This window comes from Anser anser (assembly GCF_964211835.1).
Source record: "Anser anser genome assembly, chromosome: 1".
In the NCBI taxonomy this organism is placed as follows: domain Eukaryota; kingdom Metazoa; phylum Chordata; class Aves; order Anseriformes; family Anatidae; genus Anser; species Anser anser.
Genome location: NC_139720.1, coordinates 92,493,862 through 92,505,901, shown reverse-complemented (window position 1 = coordinate 92,505,901; position 12,040 = coordinate 92,493,862). Strand labels below are relative to the sequence as shown.

The 12,040-nt window shown below is 39.3% G+C and overlaps 1 long non-coding RNA gene across 1 annotated transcript in view; it reads right to left on the bottom strand.

The window, feature by feature from the left end:
* The window catches only part of LOC310892132, a 75,961-nt gene that overhangs the window by 8,225 nt on the left and 55,696 nt on the right, over positions 1-12,040 (bottom strand). The gene's annotated exons all lie outside the window — the stretch shown is intronic.

Here is a 12,040-nt window from a genome sequence, read left to right as displayed (position 1 = left end):
GCATTCAGGAAAAATGGAAAGGCTTGAGAGGCCAGCATGGGAATGTTCAACTTTTTCTCTTCCAGAGTTATGTCTATGCTGGTTAACCCAGGCTGAAATCATATGAGGGTTAGTTAGTGGTGAAGCCTTGTTCACAGTCCAGAGGTAATTTTGGGGGGAATAGTTCTGCACCCTTTCCAAATGTGTGTGCAGAACAACCAAAGTTTTAATAGATGATGGGGGAAAAATAAAATAAATAAAAAATTAATCATTCTGGTAGAATAAAAATAATAGTGGGAAGACACTTCTTACTGAGTCTTAAATAAAACAAAACAAAACCAAACAAATGAAAAGCCACATTTTGTTTGAATTAATGTGTGGATTCCTGTTACTCATGATTGCCAGTAACTGTTGTCAGAGCGTCTGAATTCAAAGACATCAGGGAATTTAGCACAAATTATTATTTATTCAAATACTCCTGCTGGGAGAATGCTTTTCAGAGAGTGGCATTAGATATGAGCAACACAAGCTGCTGTCTGGGGCAGTAAATGGATTGGAGCCACACTGCCTGTTCTGCCTAGCACAGAGCACTGGAAAGTGAAGGTCAGAGTTTGTGGGATGACAGCTGCAGCTAAGGAGGGAAGGGGGTTTTTCCAAGAAGCAGCAATTGCTGGTCTCTTAATTCACCCATCTACTTCCTTTTCTATCCCAGCAAGTATGTCTTTTCAGGACCTTGATCCTCACTTTCTGTCCCAGCTCTGTCCCTTCTCCCCTTGGTCCCGTTTCGGTGAAAGGAGCAGAATAGTTCTGGCCATCATCTTCAGGGTTGCAAAATCCCATCTTGCCAAGGAAATCACAGAAGCTTGAGTCAGCCCTGGATATTTGTTAGTTGCTCTCTGTCATTCTGTTTTTGAAAGGATTCAGTCCTCCAGCCAAGGGCCAGGAGTTGTATCGTGGGTTTGGGTGGCCAAATGCACAACAACAAGCAGTAAGAGACACATTGATTAATCAGAATTATATCAGAAATACTTGTCAGTATCTTCCAAGGCAAGTTTCTCACTAACAATTCATTAGCATAAAAAGGAAGCTGATTTATAATTACTATTCTTTGCAGCACGTGATTGAGTCTCTTTGAGCTCTCCCTCCCTAGAGGGGCAGCCTCTTTGGAATGGTATTGAACTCCGTGAAGAACAGGCCTGTTTAAGTCTCTATCGTATATCGAAAACAGTAGGTTTCATTCGTCATGGCAGCACATCCACCATATTATCAGGAGACTCTAACTGGAGGCTAAAACTGTTTTCAGAAATAAGTCTTTCTACTGTATCAGAATTACTGTGGTGACAAAGAAAAGTTTGGAACAATGTGAGGCTTGAGTCAAAGGGATTATTTTCAAAATTTACCTAGACAGGGAAGGAGGAGAGGAAAGAGGTTTCTGTATTTAATTTAAATCTTGATTCATTTGCAAATTGCTTGGCAAACAAGTTTATGCATATTAATTACATTCCTAATGAGAAATACTTGCAGATGCACCTGTTTTCATGGCAAAGTATAGATTGGGCTTGTGAAGTTAATATACTTCATTTAGTAACTGTTGGCTTGACTATCTTTTTAGGATATGCGGTGCTGGATGAACAAATGCCATCACAATTTTTTCACTGATGTCAGGCTGTACAAGTCACAGAGCAGATGGGGTTGATTGCGGGTGGGGACCCCAAGATTAAAGCAGCCTATGTGGGCCTGGGTGACAGCAGGGACATCCCGTAGTCACACAGAAGAGTTGTCTTCTCCCAGAGCAAAGGGCTAACCATGTGAAAAATACAGGTATGCAGAGACTTGCCATTGATTCTCACTCAGGTGAACTTGCTGTACTGCAGGCTTTTCCCACAGGAGCAGAGGCTTTTGAAAAATGTCGGTGTTGATTTAGTGAGTAACTGGCTTGTTCTTTTATTGCAAAATGGCCTCCACAAGGCAATGGGTAGGAGCTGGCAGTTTGAACCATATTGGTCAAAAACTGAACCTAGGCAAAAGTTAGATGATAGGATGCACATTATGCACCTAGAGTTTGTTCCTAGAGGTATCTCTGAATGATACATTTGATTTTTACTGGTATGGTATCATTTCAATTTTGCTTGTTGGTGTTCTCTTTTATTAAAAAAAAAAAAAAAGTAAAATTGTTAAATTAACACTCACTGTTTATTTCTGCTTCATTATTTAAAGTGTTTATTCAGTACCACAGTTTAGTCTTCACTGAGCTTGTAGTGCATCTTGTATAAAATTGCAAGAACTATAATATAACATTACTAAATCTAATGGTAAATGGTGCTTATTAATGGTTGAAATTATAGTTTAGATCCTGAGAGTACAAAAGCATAGTAAGATCCTTCACACTTCAATATGGGCTTCGGAATTCATATTAATGCTGATGAAATTTATGCTTGGGGATCTGGGAGAAAGTATGCACCATGAAAACCTGAGTGTTTCATAGCTGTGCTTCACTGCAATGCACAGTGCTGAAACAATCCCCGCCTGTTGCAAGCCTCACTCAAGGCACAGTAATTATAGTAATTAATGGCATTGTAAAGCACTACTTATTTTTAGTAGGTGTAATTGCCAAGGATGCTTCTTTTTAAAATGCTTTGAACTGCGTTCTCTGTCAGCAAGCACAGAGACTGTCAGATATTTTTTTCTAATTGAGAAAAACAAATCAGTCATCAAAGTCAAAATTCTTAGGAATAGTGGAGCATAGTTCATACTGAGAAGGGACTTACTCTCTTTAGAGTGAAATTGATTTTTTTATGGGTCTGCTTACAGAGTAAGATCGTGTTTTAACACCTGAACAAGGGTGTGACAAGTGATTGTGACAAGTGATGTAGGAAGTGTGTCCTGTCACTACCTTCAGCTCAGTTCTTGCTTACAGGGGTATTCTGAGCTTTCTGCAGATCATTCCCTCCCAGGTAAGCATCCTGTTTTATTTGTGGAAGGCTTGTTTACTTTTTCCAGGAATGCACTGCAGGAAACTCTTACCATTCTGCTGCACCCTAATGTTGTAAAACTGAATAAATACAAGAACAAAGGAAATACCTAGGCACGAGAATGGCTTTTGGTTGAACAAATGGATTTCACCTCTGTAAAATAAAACAGAAATGTAGTGATTTCCTGTAACATTTAAATGATTAAGTAATGCACAGAGAAAAAAGCAAAACCAGCTAAGTGAAAAAAGTATGAAATGATTTACACCAGATATCCCAAAAACCAGGAGGCTTATGACAAGAGTAGCTGAGAGAACAAATCCAAAAAGCACAAAAAAAAAAAAAACAACTTTTGTATGCTGTCACAAGACATCTGATTTTGAAAGATAGAACAGAAGGTCAAGATGCAACAAAAAATGATTTAGTAAAAATGTACAGATGTTAACTAAAGGAAGCAGCTATTAAAAAGAAATTAAAAATGAGAACAGTTGAATTCTCATGATGCATACTTCTTGGGTCTGAATTCACCACAGTACTAGCTCCTGCCACAGACCTGGTGGGTGACAAGGTCTATGGTGTTTCAGTGCACAAAGCACACAAATCCAGGGTCCAAAGCACCCAAATGCAGCCAATGTATTTCTTGATATTTTAAGTCTGTCATCTACAGTGGAGTGCCTACAGTATCAATGTGCATTTTTACATTTACCGAAGGCTAAGTCCTCAGCATGGGGTCAAATCACCAGAACCTTACTGACTTGCAAGAAGCTAGCCATGTCCCCAAGCAGCTGAAGATTCAGCTTTAAATAAGGGAACTGAACTACTAAATGAATATATATGACCTAAAAGGATTAGTACCATGCTGATTTTATAGCAGAGTAATTTATTTGACTTCAGGCAAATTACTCCTGGTTTTTGATGCTCTGAATATAACTACTTAAATTTTGAGGAAATTTTGTGTGGTAGGGAAGAGACCAGGCTGCAAAGCACAGCTGGTGATACACGCTGGTTTAAACTGGGAAAGTTTAAGAGGGGTGCAGAGCAGTCTTTGAGAGAGAAACCACAGAAGTTGCAGTGAATAGGCAGCAAGAATATGGGGGGCTGTGACTAGATATATGTCCTCTCCTGTTCATTTCTTTTTTTAAATGGTTAAATGCAAGGAATGGGCAAGTTTGTCTAAAGAGGGTGGATTGGGCTGTACCATAGAGCAGATGAGAAATTTAGCTGCTTGTGCTAACGGAAAAACCAGTCTTCAGTAGGTGTAGTTCTGCATGGAAGTGGTGATTTGCTACCCGGCGCTCCGCATAGGACAGCTGTCAGGTGAGCAGGGCTGACTGCTGCAAATGAAGTCATTAGATTTCTTCAATCCTGTTACCTCTGACACTTTTCTCTGCATGTTTTACCAAAAATTCATTGACACAGTGGCGTATATATTCAGCTGTGCTGCAGAGAACCAGAAGTCAGTGGAGGGTACAGCTTTAGTTTTGTTGTGCATGCAGTCTGAGGGGACTTCTTTTCATCATTTGTTGTTTGTTTGGGGCATTGGGTTATTTGTTGTTTCGTTGTTGTTCCTCAGAGGGAAAAAAATGTCTCAGCTAATGTGGGAATTAATATGTGGAAAGAGTTAGTCTTGAAGCAGCCATGGAGGTTTACAGACTAGGATCCCTTTTGTTGTTCTGTTCTACCTCTGATTTAATATCCACATCTCACTGGAAACCCAAACACAAATAATGAGGAGGCAAATGGCAAATGCACTTGTGTCAATATTACCACTTTCTGATGATTTCTCAAGCAGGACTTTCCATGGCTGTGTTTGCACTTCAAATAAAACCGTAGGAAATAATGCAAGTATACTAAGGTGCTAAGAAATGGTCAAAAAATAACAGCTCAGCAAGTGTGCACTTTAACGAGGTGTTAATTGAGAGTAGGGTGAACGTAAGCAGAGAGCTCAGAGAAGGTGCTTGTTGGATTTGTTGGAAACCAGAACCACCTAAGTGCTGGACTCTACTCCAGAATAAGGATGAGTTCAATTCTAGTTTTCCCTACTTCAGGCTTTGTTACAGTTATATTGGTTGGAACATTTGTAATTGATTTACTCAGAGCTATCACTCCAAGTTCAAAAAAACAGATGGGTATTATTTAATTGCTGAAGCAGAACTGCTCACGTATTTACATAGAGAAAACGAAGGAAGAAAAATATTCATTCTGTGTTCCCTTCTTTAATCCACGAGTTAAACTGAAAATGTGTCTAGTGCTGTGTTCCCAAATCACATCACAAAACACTGAAGTCATTTTACAGCCTTTCCTTTTCCTCCTGAAAGAGTGTGGCAACACTATCCTTCCATATTTCAAGCATTTCAACCAAGGAGAAAGTCATATGAAAGGCTCTCAAAAGTGCTACTTTATCTCCATATTCACTATTCAAGCTTGAAAGGGAACTCTTCTTTGGCTGCCTCCCAGAATAAAATATTTAAAAGCATGCCTTTGATTTCCTACTTTAAATAGAAAACAAAAGCACTGTTTTTAGAAAGTTAAGTCACTTTTTACTCTGATACTTCATTAAGCTCACTAGAGGCTTGTGTCCATCTCAATTTTCAAAGCACCACAAGAGGTTTTAGTTTTGTGATTCCTCTTTGACTGAATCCCTTATTCCCTGCTTTGAAAATGTAAAGCTGGAATGTCATCCCTATGATAGCTGGGAATACCCTTGGTTTTTGTGATATTTTTTTTTCTTACAAAAGTAGTGTGTATGTAGCTAGTGGTAGTATCTTTGGAGATCCCTTAATCTGTATCTGTAACTTGAAGTGAAGCATTGATTTATTTTTTTTTTTTGGCTGGAGGTAGTTATTTTAACCGAAGTGTAACTCTCTTCTACACCCACTCATTTAGTGATTAAACTGTCCTCTAGACTGCGCAGCAGTCTTAAGGGCTGCATGAATGGGCACTTGCCTTATAATCAGATGAAAAAGTCTGGTCGAGCTGGAAGGCACCCAAGACCCACAGCATCGATGGTCCAGGCTGCCACTCGATGTGGTTTTGGCTCCCTGACACCACTTTACTCAAAACAGTGCACCCGAATTTCCCTCTGCCCCATTCAGAATTGCTCAGCTGTCATCCTGCCCAGAGGCAGCACTGCCAGATAGCACAGTGTAGATTGGTGAACTAGCACTTTGATAACACTGTGGTGTTGTGGTTTTTTTTTTAATTCAGTCTGGATGAAATCAATTGTGTTACAGAGAAATGCAATATGGCTCAATAGACAATACAGTAAATGCCTGTGGAACCTAACAGAGTAGAAAAAAAATATCTTATTCATGACATTTTTTGACCAGCCCGTGGAATTATCTTGCAAAAATATTATTCCCTGATAAATTTCATTAGATACTTTCAGGAAGCTAATTTGAAAAACTTTTAAATAACAACAAATGTCAGAATCAACAGACAAAAGAATATAGGTAAATATACCAGGAGGAAAAAGAGAAGCGAAATGAAGAATATTAAATGTCTTTTTCTCTCCTGCATTATTGCTACACCTAAGTCATCTAGACCTTATCCTGCAGTCTACCTCTGATCAGAGGTGCACCTAAATGCATCCTGGTGTTAAGATGGGAGCAAAGGTCTTAAGTATGGAAGCAAACTGTTGATTTCTCCAAAAAGTCAATGGCTTGTACTGTTTAAACAACTTTCTTTTTATGCACATTCTGCAATGAATTTCATTGTAGAAAGTTAGAGAACCTCTAGCCTCAACATAGTTCACAACAACAATATGTATTGTGAACACTGGACTGTTGGCTTTCATTTTGATTAAAATCCATTACCATTTTCTAGGTTACAACGTGTAAAAACCTGTCACGCCAGGATCTACTCAGGTGAAGAAAGGGTTGACCACTAATGGATTTCACCCTTCAAAAATTAAAAAAATCAAATAAAATCCATGAAACATGATAAAATAATAATTACATGGAAGTGGTGCACAAATGATAATATCTGATTGAATACCTCCTTTAATGGGGAATCTACTACTATGGTAACAGAGAAAAAAAAACTAATATATTCTGACTAATCAGAATTGATGTTAATTAAAGAAGAGTTCAAGATAATGACTTCTCATTACTACTTGATAGCTAGAAATAGATTGTTCTACCTCTAGGTAAAATAAGCAATTAGATAACTTCTGTTTTTAAGGACTTCTTTTTTTAAGAAGTCTTATCTCATTCTCTGTTCTTTTTCATTTGTCAAAATATTAATATGCACGTCTGATTTTTATCGCTGCTCATCTCTATACATTTTTGTGGTTCTCAGTCTACATTATTCTTTCACTTCAGTGTGATTTTTTTCTGTTGCTGTAAAGAAAGCACAGCTTGGATTATACACCGGAAGTCTTCTATAAAGCATTGGATCATACACGCAAAATTGCAGCAAATGTGCAATACAGGCAGTGCTGATTTTTTTCTCAAAAAACTCAAATTTCAAACAAGCAGGATGAACTTTGAGAAAAACTGAGTATAATTTTCAATAGACATACAATTTCTTGGTGGAGGAATACTTGTAATTAAGCTGTGAGGGTTTCTAGGACACTATCCATTACCACACAGAATACAGTGGCTTTGTTTCAGACTTCCTTTGAAACCTGAAATTTACCCAAACCCAGAAATTTCAAGTGATACTTAAGGTGCACAAATACGTATGAAATAAAGCAAAAGGTTATCTACTGCGGTGCATGAGAAAACTAAAACAAAGAGCATCACATAATCAGAAGGAGATGGCATAAGTAAATTGGAGAGAAAAGACTAATGAGTTTACCTTTTCTTGTCTGCTTAGTTTATATTCATTCCTTATAGTATGCCTTGTGCTGTTTTATTTTGCCTTGCTGTAAGTTCCCTAGAAAATTCAAATGAGCAGGACCTCATGATGTCTATGTAATCTATTATAAATAGTTGGAGATAAATTGGATTAGAACCATTAATTTATTTAAGAATGAAATAAAGCAAAGCATCAAAGAAAAAAAAAGAAAAAAAAACACTAATGTAAATACAGTTAGTAATAATTGTAGAATTGTAGCATTATTTAGATTGAGTCCAGAGGAGGACCACACAGATGATCAAGGGGCTGGAACACCTCTTCTACAAAGACAGTCTGGGGGAGTTGGGGTTGTTCAGCTTGGAGAAGAGAAGGCTCCAGGGAGACCCTATAGTGGCCTGCCAGTGGCTAAGGGGGGTCTGCAGGAAGGCAGGTGAGGGGCTCTGTGTCAGGGAGTGGAGTGACAGAACAAGGGGGAGTGGCTTTAAACTAAAAGAGGAGATTTAGATCAGAATAAATTCTTCACTCAGAGGGTGGTGAGGCCCTGGCACAGGCTGCCCAGAGAAGCTGTGGATGCCCCATCCCTGGAGGTGTTCAAGGCCAGGCTGGATGGGGCTTTGGGCAGCCTGGGCTGGTGGGAGGTGTCCCTGCCCATGGCAGGGAGGGTGGAACTGGGTGGTCTTTAAGTTCCCTTCAAAACCCAAACATTTTTGGGATTCTATGATGTAAAAATCAACAGAACCCTTTCAAACTAACCTCTACGTTGCTTTTTAATAAGGATATAAATGTAGCCCATTCTATATTGGGTGATGTGATAGAGAGCTCTTTTTGTTATGCAATTGTAACTCATTTGAAAAAAGTAGAAACTCATGGGAGATATTTGATGGCATATAGGGACTCCCAAAGCACTTGAGAAGCTTGAAAATAATTAAATTATCCTTTATATCACACTCATATTCCTCCTGAGCTCCTAGAAACTATGCAGTTACCATCTATGTTCATCACAGAATATTTAAGGCCTCTGGCTAAGAAATCCCTGGTTTACTTGGGATTTCTGTTTTATCACAAAACTTATTGCCATAGACTGAAGAGATAACGAATGTGTTTTCAGCTTTCACTGATATTTAGTAACAAGGAATGTTTACCATCTTTGATGAGAAAGGGGGGCAAATATAAATGTTATGTTACAGTCATTATCTCACTTGGCGAGAGATAACTATTGCCATAGTCTGTACTGACAGAGCTTTAGAACAAACAAAAAATAGTCAGCTTTAATGAAGAAGCTGAAGCAAGAGAAAGATACTTAACAATGGCTGTATTAAGGTGCTGTTGGAAATGTCATTAGTGATGAGCACAGTCAGAAAATAAAATGGAAATAACAGTCCACTAATAACTTCCTTAAGTTGCTTACGTAAAAGAGAAAATTGTCTTCAGTGTATCTCTTTAGGAAAGAACAAATCATTCAATATACCCAGTTGCAACACAGTCTGTCTAGTTCATAATCCACTTTTCTTATTCCAGATCAGTTTTTTTTTTCAGCAGAAAAGAGCAATAAGCACCCTGCTGCTTCTGTGTTACCAGTTCTTACAAGACACAGAATAATAAGGACACTGCCTCACAAGTGCCATAGCGAGGAACTGTGACTGCTTCATATGAAGTATGCTGAGTTAGAAGTGATTCAACCCAGGGGCTGGTGGCAATTCCAGCAATGTTTTACCAGTAAGAAGATGAGGGTAACTTGACTGAGTTATGATCTCCAAGCCCTTGCCTGCAATCAGTTTTGTTGTATGGGATTTTTCTTGGATAAATGTCCTTAGTGATAGCTTTACCCCCAGACCTGTCATGTCATTCTGTCCATTAGATGGTTTTTAGATTATTTCTCCAGATCTTAAGAGCTTAACAATTTCATTTTTTTCTCTTGAGCACCTCTCCCTTTCTTTTCCGTGTCATTTTCAGATACCAGGAATGATTCACCTGCCCACTTCCATGTGAATTTCCCACCTCAGATGAACGAAACAGAAATGGAACCACCTGTTTTGAAACAGTTTTTTGATGAATGTTTATGGGGTTGGTCTTTTTCTTCAACATCCTCTTGTCTCAACTGCAGTTACTTAGAAGCAAGCATATTCTTCACATTTTCATAAACAAACATCACCATTTCCCTTTTCATATTATTGGTTCCAAGCACTTTCACATATCTGTAGATGTTGTTGAAAGCACTGAAGTCAATAGCAAGCTTGGGCAGTAGAGTAGATCACGGGTGAACAGCACTATAAAGGATTGCAAATGAAATCTGATGCTGGTCTTACAGACCAAGAAATAGAACACAGATATAGCCCTCGTCTATTTTATCTTTCCATGTGGCAAGAAGACTTGGTAGATCTGAAAGCAGTTAATGAAAGCAGTATAAAACTAAATCTACTGTAGTCTGTGGTCAGCCAAATATGCAGTAATGTGCTTGTTAAACCAGTGTGCTATAACAATAACTATTTGGAGTTGGCCAAGAAGCACAGTAGTTTGGAAGGACTTGATGGTCATATGAAGAAAAGAAACAAGACCAAAATGTTTCATTACAGGGAAAACATAATAGTGGAAGGAAAAGCAGCCGGGCTTCAGCTGTGATTTTTAGCTATGATTGTTTTATGTAGCAATTAGAAGAGGAGTCGGGAAATATCTCTGTAATCACTGACATGATTTCAGGCAAAGCACTTACCATCTGGAGTTTTGGTTATCCTACCCGTAATATTTCAGGAAAAAAAAAAAAAAAGGAAATTCTTGAAAGAAAGGTGGTATGTAACTTCTAGGTTATGCTGTTCAGAAGGGCTCTACCTATGGGCCATATGTGATTCTTCACTCGTTTGCCCATCTGCTTTTGAGATTAAAGGTGAAACTAAAACCAGCAGCTCAAATTTTAGTCCCTTTAAATAGTAAGGGTCAGGAAGCTTCATATTTGAACATGCAACTGCGTTTAGAGCTGGAGGGAACCTAGAGGAAAAAGAAATCCTTTGAATTAACAAGAAAGAGAGAACTCAGACAGCTGTGACTTTGGCCTGTTCTTTAAGTTAGGTGGGGGTGCACAGAGTACTGTCTGCTTTTGTATGAAATAGCTGTCAAAGCAGAAGATATTCGACAACAGTGTATGGTGGAAAGATCTGCCAAACTTCTGTCTAGTTTTTCTGTTCAGTTTTGACCATCTTCAACAACTTTTGGTTTGTAGATAAACAGGGAAGACACTCTGAAATGTTCACACTCACATTCCTGTGTAAAAACCTTGCCGTGTTGAGCATTGGGCAGTGTTGCAAAGCTCTTCCCTTGTCCTCTCCTGCTCTGCTTTCTGACTCTCAAAGCCCAGGGACAGGGGCTGCCCAGTTGCTACTATCATGCCACCCAGTAAGGGGGTCCACTGCCGTGCTGTAAAGAGGAGGGAGGTTGAGATACAGGAGCTGGCAGCTGTCTGTATCAGGGTCCTGTGCTATACCTTGCTCTAGTCCTGTGCCAGCTGCACTGCACGGCAGGTGGCTTCCCATGGCTGCCTGTTGCTGGAAGTGCATATCAAACCTTTCTTCCAAACCCTTGTCACACAGGGAAAGCGTATGAAACGTAGCAGGGATGTGCTGCCGAGTCCCAGTGACGTGCTGCAGCACGGGGAGTTAGCTGCCGTTCGTTCAGTAAGCCTGAAAGAAAAGAGTTATTCTGGCTGGTGCCAGCCTGTGGCCAGTGTGGAGAAATCCCTATGGGAAATTCCTAATGGGTGGCGAGGAGAAAATTGAGGATGATCTTATAGTTTTGCTGCTGATGCTGAAGTTATGAAAAAAAAAAAAAAAAAAAAGAGTCTTGGTCTCTGGGTGTCCTTTGGGAATTGAGCAGTCCGTTTATCCAGCTGAAGTAAACTGTTGCGGCTCTGCTGATCTCAGTAAAATCAATGGAGATGTGACAATTTGCCTTAGCTGATGAAATGGCCTGGGACACTGCTTTCAGTGCCGGGCGGGAACTCTGTCTGCTGACGAAGAGCTGTCAGCGTGTTGTAGCGTCTGGGAGATTTGTTGCATAATGTCACTTAAAGAGATGGTAAGGGGAAAAGGAGACCCTGAGAAGTAGTGGCTGTGGGCAGAAGGCCAGAAACAGTCATTTCACTGCCATATCCATTAAAAAAAAAGGGGGAAAAAAACATCTGTGGCAGCTAAATTGGTATAATAAAGCCAGCAGATGAAAGCAAAAAGATCAGAAGGAAAGAAACAGAAAACATAGAAAAATGAAACCGGAGAAGTTGAAACATGCTTTTTATTTCCGGAAGT